This window comes from Schistocerca piceifrons, chromosome 1, assembly GCF_021461385.2.
Source record: "Schistocerca piceifrons isolate TAMUIC-IGC-003096 chromosome 1, iqSchPice1.1, whole genome shotgun sequence".
NCBI lineage: Eukaryota > Metazoa > Arthropoda > Insecta > Orthoptera > Acrididae > Schistocerca > Schistocerca piceifrons.
Genome location: NC_060138.1, coordinates 411,824,305 through 411,838,689, shown reverse-complemented (window position 1 = coordinate 411,838,689; position 14,385 = coordinate 411,824,305).

Sequence of the window (14,385 nt, the reverse complement as noted above, 5' to 3'; positions counted from 1 at the left end):
CTGAGATCCACAGAGTTAAGTGTGGGATCCTGCAAACTCGTCTCTTATAGGGTGCGTAGGAAGCTGTTTTCTCGTGTACCTAGACAACATACAAGCAAATCATATTAATGGAGTTTATTACAGTAATTGAATTGACGATACTTAACTTTCATTTCCGTATGATGGCTTGCAAGCAATTGGCGATTTGCAAATAATCAACGTCCTTTGATAGACACAGTTTCCAAGCTAATCACATAAGTTCATAAGTCACTGCTATCGTTAATATCACTGCGGCTCTTCTAGGGCCCTTTCTACTGCGTCAACTAGTGCATCTGTTCCAGTGCGGCCGTGGCTAGGCGGAGCGTCGCTTTTATTCTCTTCGTGTAGCTGCCGCTCCTGTCGTGGTGACGTCCTAGTCAGCGTGCTATTGGCTGACTTCGTCTCACAGCGCTTTCTGATGTATCGTTCTTGATCTTCGTACCGGCGCTTGTCGTTACGCCGGAACATTAAGGGTGAGCCGGGAACACCACATTTCAGGAATTATCCCTCACAACACAGTGGCCGAAGGATTTCATTTAACGACCGCGGGCAGTGGCGTTTGCATACAGTTGTCAGTGCTAACAGGCAAGCAACACTGCGTGCAAGAACCGCAGACATCAGCCTCGGACGTACGACGAACGTATGCGTTAGGACAGTGCTCCTCTATGGCAGCAGATGAACGACACCAGTGCCTTCGTCAGCAGCACGGCATCCCTGTAGTGCCTCTTCTCGACTCGTGACCATGTCGGTTGGACTGGAAAATCGTGCCCTAGTCAGATGAGTACCGATTTCAGTTCGCAAGACCTGCTGGTAGGGTTCGAGCTTGGCACAGATCCCGCGAAGCCATGGACAAAAGTGTCAACAAGGTACTGTGCGAGCTGATGGTGGCTCCACAATGGTGTGGGCTGTGTTTAAATGCAATATGCTATAGCCACTGGTCCAACTGAACCGATCATTGTCTTAAAACGGTTGTGTTCGTCTACTTGGAGACCATTTGTAGCCATTCAAGGATTTCATGTTTCCGAAACAACGAAGGAATTTTTGTGGTTAATAATGAGCCATGTCACCAGAACACAACTGTTTGCGATTGGTTTGAGCACATTGTTAACAAATCTAGCTGATTATTTGGCCAGCCAGACGCCCGACATCAGTCCCATCGAACAGTTATGGGCGTCTATAGGGGTAGCATGGCTCATTATTTTTGCATGGGACTTGTTGAGTACATACTATGTCGAGTTACTGCAAAACTGAGATCAGAACCGACGTTAGGAAGTATCCCATGACTTTTGACAGCTCACTGTATGCTCTGGGTGTTCATTTGATCTGGGGTGACATGAAATAAAAGAAAAGCGGTGCCGTTCTGGCAACGGACGAGCCAACGGAACCGTGGACCGCTATGTCATTCTGAGTCAGTGACGTCATCGGAATACGGTATGAGGGGAGCGGGGTGGTGTTGGGCATTGTCGGATAAGGAGACCTGGTGCCACTACTGCTCATTCAAATAGCACCTCATTTGGCGTCACGACGCTATGTGGACCCCGTTCCAGTTCTTCCGCCTAGGAAAATTTCCTGGTGGTACCGAAAATCGAACCTGGGTCCTGCTAGTAGCAATTATGCATACCTCTCAGCCATGTAGGCAGATGATCTGGAAATGGTCCGTAAATTATCTTTACAACTTAACACTCAAATAACTTTAGAATTACAACAGATAATAACAATTGGTTTTCATCATACGACGAAATAACTAATGATGTTTTATACATTTGGCGCCTTGTTGATCCTGCAACCACTATGACTCAAGATCAAAGAAATTAAAGACGTTAGCCCCCAGTGGGTAATGGTTTATATCAATGGGGAAAGTTGAAAATTTGTGCCAGAATGTGACTCGAACCCAGGCCACCTGCTTAATAGGTATATGCGTTGACCTCTACGCTACCAGATTAAGGTCTGATTTGAGGCGTGCCAGGATAGTTAGTGCAGTTGTGCTGACAACTGTGTACGGATGGCGTAGTGGTCAGTGCATTTGCCAAGTAAGCATGTGACCAGGGTTCGAATCCCGACCCGGCACAAATTTTCAAGTTGTCCCATCGATATAAATCAATGGCCGCTGGAGGTTAATGTCTCTATTTCCTTTATGTCTTACTGAAGTTTTGTCTCCACATTTATTCAAATCAATGAGTGTACCCCAAGAGGCACACAAAACGCCCTGTCGGTATACAGTCTCTTCATGTACGCTCCAGGAACCTCAAATGCATTGCGAATGCACATCTTCAAGTCCTGTAGTTTTGTAACCTTTGCTCAGTAGGCCAGGGCATCCTGAGTTTTCCGATTTCCAATCATCACTGGTTTGAGAATAGGCTTGTGGCACAGCGTGAACCTGGAAAATATATGTCGCGAGATCGAATCCCGATCGTACCGCGAAAATTTTCAGCCTGCTTTTAACGAGGCCTTCACCTCTCAACAACATGAGTGCTTGCCAGGAAATACACGTAGTTCAGATTCCACGTTAAACTGTAGGACCTCTCTCCGCGAATGGATAACTGGGATGGATTGGGGACTCGTAAGTAGCCCAAGCTGCGTCCAATTTAAAGGCCTGCACTCTGTCATTGAGCCATACGAGAAAAAGAGTAGGCGTCAGATCATTTAGTGATCAGTGAGACCATTACCCATTTTCTTATTGCGTGTCTTCTTTGAATATGCTTCTGCGTTCGTATGTCTTTCACCAGCAACTTAGGGTCTTTTCTATCATTTTTTCCAGCGAATGTTGTCACCGTTATGAAACATTTTTTGAAATTTTGGGTATTCACACTAAAGGCTTTCTGGTATCTTGCTCTATCACCGATAGCTTTCTATGTAAACTTACTTCGATGATGGTTCTCAAACCCAGGATTATATTCCATAACAACATTTTTGCTTTTACCTATTTTGCGTTGCCCTCTACAATTATTATAGTTTTTACTTGCCTCTTTACACTTTTCTTCGACTATTTGTTCATGTATTCCCTTTACTGATGGTCTTCCTCTATGTCAGTACATAATATGTAAACTTGAATGATAAATGTATCCATAGTACGTAGTTCAGCATCTTCAGTGTTAGTACTCTTTAATTCAGACACCTTCTTAATGCTCTCCAGATCTTGCTTTTCACCCTCATTTGCGTTCATATTCTCGTTCCCATGCACATCAAACTTCACTTAGTAATAAAATATTAACGCTATACCCATTCAATTCTGCTATAAAATTTTCCTATTTACCGCCTACATTCGTTTTTCTTGCATTGCTCGTTTCAGTTCTCAATCCAGATAGTGGTATATTTCTTTTTGTCTCCTTCTTATTCCGTAACATGAAACACCGCTCTACTGAAAAATGCCACTCCAGAAATCTTAGATGGTTACATTAGTCTGGAAGTCTTCTTCTCAAGAGTCACCCCGCGTATGAGATTCGTTCAGTGGGACAAAGTATACGGTTAAGATCTTTTATGCTGCGTTTTTCCGGCACCCTCTGCATCCTGCGCTTCTGTCCTTTGTAGGTTAAGCCCATTGTGATATAATTATATTCAATTTGCTACACTTTCCATAAATCCTAAACTGATGAGACCACTCGATCCTTACCGAATCGATTGCTTTAGATGAAAACTGCTTTGTCCGTCATAACCTAAATTCTATGTAATATAAAACGGTCCTTATACAGAATACCAGAAATTTCGGCCACTAGACAAAACTGCTTGAAATTATAATCCTTTTACAAGCCAATTTTTCTTTTTTTCCATTTTCTTTATCAGCTTTCTTCGTAGGGTTTAAGTTTCAGTTCTTCGTTTCTGTTTTCCAAATTATCTCCAGCTTTACCAATATGAACTGAAAGTCAAAATCACCTCTCATTCACAGTAACATAATAAGTTTTGTAATGTTTAAGTTCCATTCGCTAATCCTGCAAAGCCTGATATGAAAACACTGCTCATTTGGGTTCTGATACGTATTCAGAAGAGCCTTTTGAAGCAACTGATACATTTTTGGCGAAGCAGGAGGTGAAAATACCTCGCTTATGACAACAAGTTTCACTTCAAAGACGATTTTTATTCCTATTTATTAATTTCAACTTTGACAAAGACAGTTCAGTAACTTTCGTAATACTCTGCGTAGATGATATCCTATTATGCTTTTGTAATCCTTTGATCAAACGGGAATGTTTGATGTATCTAATAATAATATTCTCTTCGATATTTATATTTTTATTTTCTAGTGATTTTTGTTTTCGTGTGTGTTCAGCTATTCATGTCTCTGTCAACCCTGTTCAATCAAAATGTTGTAAATAAAGTTAGCATCTGACCAGAGCCGGCAGTTTATGAGGGACTAAAAAAAAAAAAAATGGTTCAAATGGCTCTGAGCACTATGGGACTTTACATCTGTGGTCATCAGTCCCCTAGAACTTAGAACTACTTAAACCTAACTAACCTAAGGACATCACACACATCCATGCCCGAGGCAGGATTCGAACCTGCGACCGTAGCGGTCACGCGGTTCCAGACTGAAGCGCCTAGAACCGCACGGCCACACCGGACGGCCATGAGGGACTCCCAATGACGTTTGTATGTGGTGAACTATCGGTACTATTAGCTATAAACATAAATTTGCACGATACTTACGTTGTATCATAAGACATGTCACAAATCTGACGTAGGGTTTGTCCGATGTCATGGAAATGACAAACTTGATACTAGAATGAAAGCAGTAGTCTCAGCAGAAAAGGGGTGGAGAGGGGAAGGGAGGCATCATGTGACCCTAGCACTTATGCATCTATGGTGACACTCTAGACAAATAACGGCAGGTGTTGTATCAGACGCTGTAGGAAACGAAAGATGTGATATGTTTCCGAGGTGGATCCAATGAGCCAGAAAGATGTTTCAGTGCATCAGTCTGACCTTATAGTTTATGTACAGAACGAAAATGAACTAAGTTTATTCGTTATCAATACAAAAAAAGGTCCATGGGCCTGCAGCCGGCCTTTGTGGCCGAGCGGTTCTAGGCGCTTCAGTTGTAAGTAGGCTGTTTAGGTTTTCTTATTGGTAACGCCACGTAGCGCTCTGTGTGAGAATCACTGGCTGTGCTGTGTGCAGTCTGTGGCTACTTTGCATTGTTGTCTGCCATTGTAGTGTTGGGCAGCGGCAGCTGGATGTGAACAGCGCATAGCGTTGGGCAGTTGGAGGTGAGCTGCCAGCAGTGGTGGATGTGGGGAGAGAGATGGCGGAGTTTTGTAATTTGTCATGAACTGCTATATATATTATGACTATTAAGGTAAATACATTGTTTGTTCTCTATTAAAATCTTTCATTTGCTAACTATACCTATCAGTGGTTAGTGCCTTCCGTAGTTTGAATCTTTTATTTAGCTGGCAGTAGTGGCGCTCGCTGTATTGCAGTAGCCTGAGTAGCGAAGATTTTTGTGAGGTAAGTGATTTGTGAAAGGTATAGTTTAATGTAAGTCAGGGCCATTCTTTTGTAGGGATTATTGAAAGTCAGATTGCGTTGCACTAACAAAATATTGTGTGTCAGTTTAAGCACAGTCCGGTATAATTATTCTAAGGGGACGTTTCATATGGCGACCCTGCCAGGATACGAACCTGGAATCTTTTGATTTTTTTCTTGTAGTTTGTGTAATTAGTGTTGCTATTGTTTATTGCTAGTGCGTAATTGTAGAGAAAATCTCCTTTATAATTGCAGCCTTTCATTGTTGTACAGTAAAACAGTTGTGGCATGCATGTAGATTTGCACCAAGTATTTCGCAGCTGCAATTAACTAGATATTATTTTCAGTGCTCTGTTAATGTGTTCTCTTATTTTTGCTCTTCAAATTGTGCTTTTCTGGGTTGTCGTGTGAAATATTGTGACAATAATGGCGTGTGAAAAACGTAACACTAGGCTCCAAAGTAAACTGAGAAATGACAGCGAAGACGAAAGCAGTGTGTTAGCGCCACCGTGTAATGAATTAACTAATGTTCAAAGTAGTAATTTGGTAATTGTGCATAGGGAAATGGAGCGGGCGGCAAACAATGGCGTAGGCAGTGAAACAATTAGAGAACAGGGAAGCATTATCGATCGATTGTTTGGCAACAGCTCGCCTCAGGAATCCGAAATGACAGGACACAATTTTGCAAATACTGTAGATTCAGGTTTTGGGTTCTCACCGTTTTCTCAAATGAGTCAAGACACATTTTCCGCTTGTCAAAATGTGAATGTTGCCGGTGCAAATTCACTGCCGAAAAGCACTGAGGAACATGTTTCAGACACCAGTGCATTGTTATTACAATTAATGCAATAAATGGGACAAAAGCTTCAAAAGTTAGACACAATGGAACAACACCAGAGACAAACACAGCAACAGTTAGACACAATGGAACAAAATCTTCAAAAGTTAGACACAATGGAACAACGCCAGAGACAAACACAGCAACAGTTAGACGCAATGGAAGAAAAGCTTCAAAAGTTAGACTCAGTGGAACATACGCTTGGACAAACATGTGAAGATTTAACTACTGAGTTACATAACATTGAATCGAAATGTCAAAAAGTCTGTAATGACGTAAAAACACAAATTTGTGAGCATTTACAACCTATTTTTTCGCGTCATGAAAATGCATTACAGAATCACGAAGCAGCCATAAAAGAACTGCAAACTATTGTTCATGAAAATCACAACACCTTGCAAGCTAAAATTGACTCAGTCGCATCCACCGATTCGGTTACGCAACTTGCAAAATCTCAAGAAAACTTAAAGGACACGTAGATACGATTTCAACACAAACGGACACTCTGAAACTTGGTTCAGAAAAACACACTGGGGAAATAAGTACACTATCGGAGAAAGTAGCCGAACTTTCGGATCAGTTCACTAACTTATCTGCAAAGGTAGATGATGACCTGAATGACACAAGACCTGTAGCCATCACTGACACAGAAGAGTATGAACAAATTAAGAAATTCAAACAAAATCAGAATCAAATTAATACGCAATACAAAAGAGAAATCCGGGAAGTACAATATCAGCTGACTCAGGTAATACAAGAATTACGTATTTCAGAGGCCACTCGTGCTCCAACACGGGAAGAGGGACTTAGAAATACGGAACAACCACAAAATAATAACACAGGACACTTCGGAAATTATGAAAGAAATTGGCCACGGCACACCGAATTTTGAGATGCAACCGCCGAAACGACGTAACAATGACCGACATGTGACTCGCCGACATGATGATTTTGACTATAAGCTGTTCATTACTACACGTAAATTCAAAACGTTTAAGAATTCTGCCAACGACATTCATCCACAAGCGTGGCTCCATCAGTTCTCTCATTGTTTTCCTCCCAACTGGTCATTGGAGCACAGGTTAGAATTTATGTGTGGCTACTTGGAGAATGAACCAGCTGTAAGAATGCGATCAGTCATTCACGATTGCCACAATGAAGGAAATTTTTATCATGCCTTCCTCTCAGCATATTGGTCTCAAGCTACACAAGACCGAGTAAAACATAGCATCATAATGATGAAACATTTCGAACAATCTGAATTTCCCAGTCTTGTGAAATATTTTGAAGACATGTTGCACAAGAATCAGTACCTGACAAACCCATACAGCCCCTCAGAACTCATCCGCATTTGCTTAATCAAATTACCTGAACATTTACGACATATTATTTTAGCAGGACGTTGCAAAGAAGACATTGAGGCTTTTCAGGGACTGTTACAAGAACTGGAAATTGACACTGACATTCGGGGAATGCGGAAACAGGAGCACAACAATTACAGATGACATCCGTCACAATTCCGCGATGACAGAAATAATATACGACAAGGCTATTCTTTCAATGTAAATCGTGACCGAAACAGACACCACCCGTATGACAACCGTTGGCAGAGTAGTAACAATTACAGGGAAAAATCACCTCTCCGTGGTAATGACTATAACAGAGACAATCAGAGAAACAGACAATACAGGAACCAAAATAATTATTATCAAGGGAGACAGAATAACTTTAGATGCAACGGTCCAGCGCGCAGTTAAGGTTCAGGGAGAAATTCTCCACCACGTGACTGACAAGAAAGTAACTATGGACTCTACCGACATGACGACAGACGATATGATCGTAACGACAGACCTGAATTGCATCAGAACTGGCGGGATTCAAACAGAGCAGGGCCCTCTCGAGGAGGTGAATTTGTAGAAGTTGGGTCTCCAAATCCCAATAACGATGCGCGCCAACAAAGAGACAATAGGCAATGACTCATACCGCTGGCAGCCACGAAACGTACGTATGAAACTGACGACGCAGCTGCCGTAGCTAGTAATTACGTAAAAATGGAAGACATTAGGGACATCTTACTCCACGAACACGACATAAAACATAACAACATTGCATATCCTGTGATTCACATTACAGTAAGTGATGTAAAATTTACGGCAGTACTTGACTCTGGCAGTCCCATTTCAGTAATTAGTGAAACAGCCTTTAGCAAATGCAACAAATCGAACGATTGTCCCACACTTCCGTTACGTAAGATTCAATTACAAGGTGCAATCTTTGGAAAAAGTGTAGATGTACGCCAACAAACCAACTTTGAATTCTTTTGTCAAAGCCACAGCTTCACTATGAGCTTTCTTGTTGTTCCATTATTGTCGACGGAAATTATATTGGGAGTAGACTTTTTGAATGAATACAAAGCAATCTTAAACTTTGACGATGCTGAATTAAGTTTAGAAAAAGAAGGTAAGTCAGTAGCTTTGAAATTTGAAGGCTGGCTCTCAAACCATGACGAAGAAATTAATCGGCTTTACCTTCTGGAAGACAACAGTTCGGAATTTTCTGCGGAACTAGTCCCTAACAATCACTCTGCAAGTACTGACAGGGATGATATCGAAGGCATATTTGAATTTAATGAGTTAATTCAGAATAAAATTCAAACAATTGAGAATTGTAATGACACTGATAGGCAGGACCTTTTTGAGATTTTACAAGCACATTCCACAGTTTTGCTCACAAAACAGGAACAATCAAGGGATTTCAATACCAATTTCGTGTTCGTGAGCATACTAAATTTTGTGTTAGACCATATGTAATTCCAGCACATTATAGGGACCGTGTTAGAACAGAAATACAATCTATGCTTGACGAGGGCATTATTGAGCCTGCAGTAAGCTCATACAACAATCCATTACATGTTGTTGAGAAGAAAAATGGATCGATCAGGCTTGTCTTAGATTCGAGACAAATCAATACTATCATTATTCCTGAAACAGACAGGCCGCAGACGATGGAAGAACTTCTTCAGAATTTTAATGGTGTAAAAGTGTTGTCTTCCATTGATCTCAGATCCAGCTTTTATCAAATCGAACTTCATCCAGAATGTAGAAAATACACAGCTTTTCTTTGTTTCGCCGTTTGTTATCAGTTTCGGAAACTTCCTTTTGGTTTGAACATTTCTTCGGCAGCATTCATTCGCGGGCTAAATTCCATATTACCTGAGTTCTTAAAACGTCACATCACCTTATATGTAGACGATATTCTGATAGCAGAAGCCTCATGGGAACAACATAATCGCATCCTCAACAGTTTGTTACGTATTTTTGCAGAATCTGGAATTACAGTTAGCTTGGAAAAGCCTGAATTCGGTAGGTCAAAGGTGAGGTTTTTGTGACATATTATTTCTTCTGAAGGCATTCAGCCGGATCCTGAAAAGTTAGAAGCAATCAGAGCCATTCCAGTTCCATCCACAAAAAGACAAGTCCGCAGTTTTCTAGGTCTCGTAAATTTTTACCGTCGTTTTCTGAATATGCAAATTCTTGTTATACCAAAACTGCTCTCTCACAGGAAAAAATACTATTTGGAACTGGTACGAACAAGCACAGTTGGAATTCAATTCTTTGAAAGAAGCGTTACTTCACGCGCCAATACTAGCTCATCCAGGACTGTCACAAGATTTCTGCCTTAGCACGGATTCTTCTAAAGTCGGTCTTGGTGCCCATTTATTTCAAGAAGCCATAGAAAATGACATTACTGTTCAGAAAACCATTGCTTTTGCTAGCCGAGTGCTAACAAAATCTGAAAAAAATTATTCCGTTACTTAATTAGAAGCTTTAGCTATCGTTTGGGCATTTAACACATTCCGTTTCTTTCTTTCTGGTAAGCACGTCTTCAAAATTAAATCATGACAGGTTAAAACGTTGGGCATTGTTTCTGCAAGAATTCCACTTCACAATAGTCTACATTCCCGGCAAGGAGAACATTGTTGCGGACGCACTGTCACGCGCACCGGCTGGGCTTGAGAAAAGCAACACAGAAGGCAACCTCAAGAAAAATTTCAGTATTCTTTACATTCAGAAAGTCGCCTTTGAAAACTTCATCATCACATCTTTAAAGGACGTTGCTCATGAACAAGATAAAGATCCGATTTGGAAAGACATCAAGAGCAAATGGTATGAAAAGACACACACACAGATTCGGCATTATTACCTGGTTAGAAACAACATACTCTTCAAACGCTGCACTGTTGATGACAAGCTATGGGTACTTTGCATTCCAGACGATTTTGTTAATAAGCTCATTTGGTACATTCATTTCAGCTACGCACATTTTGGTCCACGAACATGTTATCATATTCTTCGAACGACTTGTTATTTTAACAATATGGAAAAGAGAATTCGAAGAGTCTTGTCTATTTGTAAACTTTGTCAAAAGGCGAAACCATCTACTGTCTCACATCGTCCTCCGTTGTTTCCTATTATTCCTTCTAAATTAAAAGAATTTGCTGCTGTTGATCTCTTGGGACCGCTTGTCAGAACATCTAACGGATTTTCGTACGTTCTAGTCGCTGTTGAACTTACTTCAAAATTTGTTTCTTTCACTCCGTTACGTAAAGCCACTGGACGGTCTGTATCCAACGCCTTTGTTAAAAATTTCTTACGTGAAGTTGGACACGTTAGTTAAGTCATTTCAGATAACGGACCACAATTCAGATCTGCTGTTTGGTCACGCATGCTTCGCAACCATAAAATCAAACCTGTTTTTATTTCATTGTACTCACCACATTGTAACCCCTCCGAACGGATTATGAAAGAAATCAATAAGCTTTGCAGACTTTATTGTCACAGAAAGCATCAGCATTGGGACAGATATTTACACTTATTTCAAAACGTGCTGAATGAAATGCCTCATGATTCCACTGCTTTACCACCGACCCTTGTACTAAAGAATGAAGAACCACCGAACAGAATCAGAGAGCTTGTACCTTTCCCGAATACACGTAAACTTCGACACAAAGATATAATTGATTTGGCTCTTAAAAATATAAAATCTGCAGCAGACAAAAGGAGAAAACTACACGGTAAAGAAAATGCAAAGAAATTGTATATTGGTCAGAAAGTTCTCATTAAAGCTCATTCATTGTCACATAAGAAGAAACACTTGAGTCACAAATTCTTTCTAGTTTACAATGGACCTTACAGAATCCGACGTATACCACATGATAATTGCGTTGAAGTTGAAACTCTGCATACTAGGAAGAGTAAAGGTTTACACCACATTTCACATGTAAAACCGTTTATTGAAAGATAATCTGTTTTTTAACTTTGTCTTTGCCATATAACTTTTCACTTTACATTACTAGTAAGCTTTGTCAGACTTAGAATCTGTTAATATGCAACAATGTTTGAAGTTAAATATCCAGTCAAGAACCAAGAGAACTTATTTAAACAGAAATTACGAATGCATTGTTATTGTGAACAGATGACACAGTGTAATTGTGTGTGTACATTCTTGCTTGTTAGTTGCATGATTAGGTAACGACTATAAGGCTCACATACTTAGAACATATAGTGGTACTGCTAATGAGATTCTAATGGAACATTTTGGTTTACTTGAAAATACATTCTGGATTTAAAGTACTTTCTGTGAGATACCAGATGACACAGTGGTTAGTTTATGTGACAGCTACACGATTTTATCACGACGCTACTAATGAGTGACTATTTACAATGTTGCTTTTGCGGTGTATCTGTTTTATATCTGCACAGTTTTTCTGCATTATTCTGGAAAGTAAAACATGTTTTAGTAGTAACTTTTGTGGTATAGCAATAATGAGACAGCCTTTTCCGTAGCACAACAATACGTTACAGCACAGTAATTTCTTCATCACAACAATAAGCGTAATAACTAAGATATCTATATGCAAGGCATTTCACTTTTGTTTATCATGAGGTAAGTACATTGACTTCTGCAGAACTTAGCTTTCGGAGGACAATAACTACGACACTTCCACAGAGATTATCTTACAACAAGACGCACAGTTCAGCGCTACAGTACACATATTTGAGTGATTAATTTTGTACTTAAAACATTTATTTTTAAAGATATTTGAAGTACAACGATACAAAGATTTTCCGTGATACATTTCATTCCATTGCTGTAATCTGTAACACCTGAGGGCATAATTACATTAATCCTCAGGGGGGTACACGCCTACTTTGTGTACCATGTGTTTGGCAAGCACAAGGAGCCCTAGCTAAAATGGTATTTGCTTATACAACTTTACATATCGGTACCATATTTCTCTAACACAGAATTACACTGCTATCTGATTGTTTGACAGAGAAACAAACATTCTTTTTACTACATCAGTGACAGATGTTTACGTAATTACACAGTTGGATAACTCAACACTTATGAAATTGTATTTTGTCTGTACTTTGTGAAATGCTCATATTTTTCGGAACCATTGTGATACTATGAGAGCTTTTAATGATGTATTTGGTATGGGATTATGATTTTTAAAGTGTGTTTGAGGCAGATGACACTTTTGACATGAGCAGAGAATTTTTTTTTAGGTTTTCAAATTATTGGAGGAAGCTACGACGATTTTGAGAGTTGACTGAGGTGTTATGATGTTATTATTACGATGACTATGTGTATTATGCTGTTGAGGTATGTTTATGATCAATAAGCTGATGCTGTATGAGTTATTTGATTATGCTACGTATTTGTGATGATGAAATATTGAAGAAGTCTCGACGAATAAGGTAAGGAATAATGAGTAGTGGTTAGGGACTCTGGTTTGTGAAAAAGGATGTTGGAAACCAAGAATCGTACTTTAAGAGTTATGAAATGTGTGTAAATGCGTGAATGTATCACAATGCCGGCGAAAATTTTTTGAACACTGTTATATTCATAGGATTTTGTATCTACACATTTGCAACGTAAATTCTCGACCTCAAAAAATTTTTTATATGAGACTGTCACTGTAGCGGAAACTGCTGTCGTAAATATTTCCGTAAGAAAGTTAAGTGACCACCTGCACGTAATGCGTTTTGGGCGCCCAGCTGAGAGGTAGACGTCTGACAAAAGAAAGCCATTAGGTGCAAAAAAAAAAAAAAAAAAAAAAAAGGGGGGGGAGGCCATTATCCTCGCTATTGACATTCCTTTGTAGAAAGCATCGCAAATAAGACACTCTCACACTTGGAAACATATGATTATACTGTGGAGCTCTTAATTTATGATATTTACTAAAATGCCTAATGAAACGATGAGAAACATTTCACGGCTATTGTCTTGCTTGTTGAGAGAAATGCCATATGGCTTGCTTTATGTATTTATTTACTCATTTTGTTTAATATCTAGTTTCTAGCGGCACTCCAGCATTGGTTAAAATAGAATTTTATAGATGTACTAATATAAATATTTTTTGTCTACAGATCGAGTAAATAATATTTTTTTCAAAAAAATGAGAGAGCACAAAAAGACATTTACCTTCACAGGAACTGCATTCATCATTTTCTTTTCAAGTACTTGGTAATTTCTTTTGTAGAAATAGTTGTGGTGCACCACTTTAATTACATAGACATTAAGATGTGATTATACATTTCCTTGTCTGCATTGTTGTCTTTAGTGTACTATTTTTTCTGCTTGAGCTTTGTCATGTTTAGGTACTAGTTATATCATTTGCTGCTGCTGATTGCCAGGCATAGTGTTACGGAATTTGACTTTGTATTACGCTGTTAAGCCAGTTTTAATACGGATTTATTTTTCTTGTTTGGTGCACAGTGCCTTATATTAGTTGTAATATTGCAATTGCTTTGCCAGTTTGAATTTTTTGTCATTGATGTTTGTGTTACTTGTTTTGTGCTGCTGCATTGCCTCGTCCCTTAGTTTAGCATCTGAGCTCAGTAGATTTAAGTTAGCTTAAGAGGGGGTAGACTATATAAGAAACTAACTATGATGAATTGGATGAAATGCATTGAGAAGATAGAAGAAAATGGTTTGGCCAAAAAAAAAGTAGTGTACAGTGGAGAAAAACTATTTTAAAAGAGGATGTGAACAGAATACAG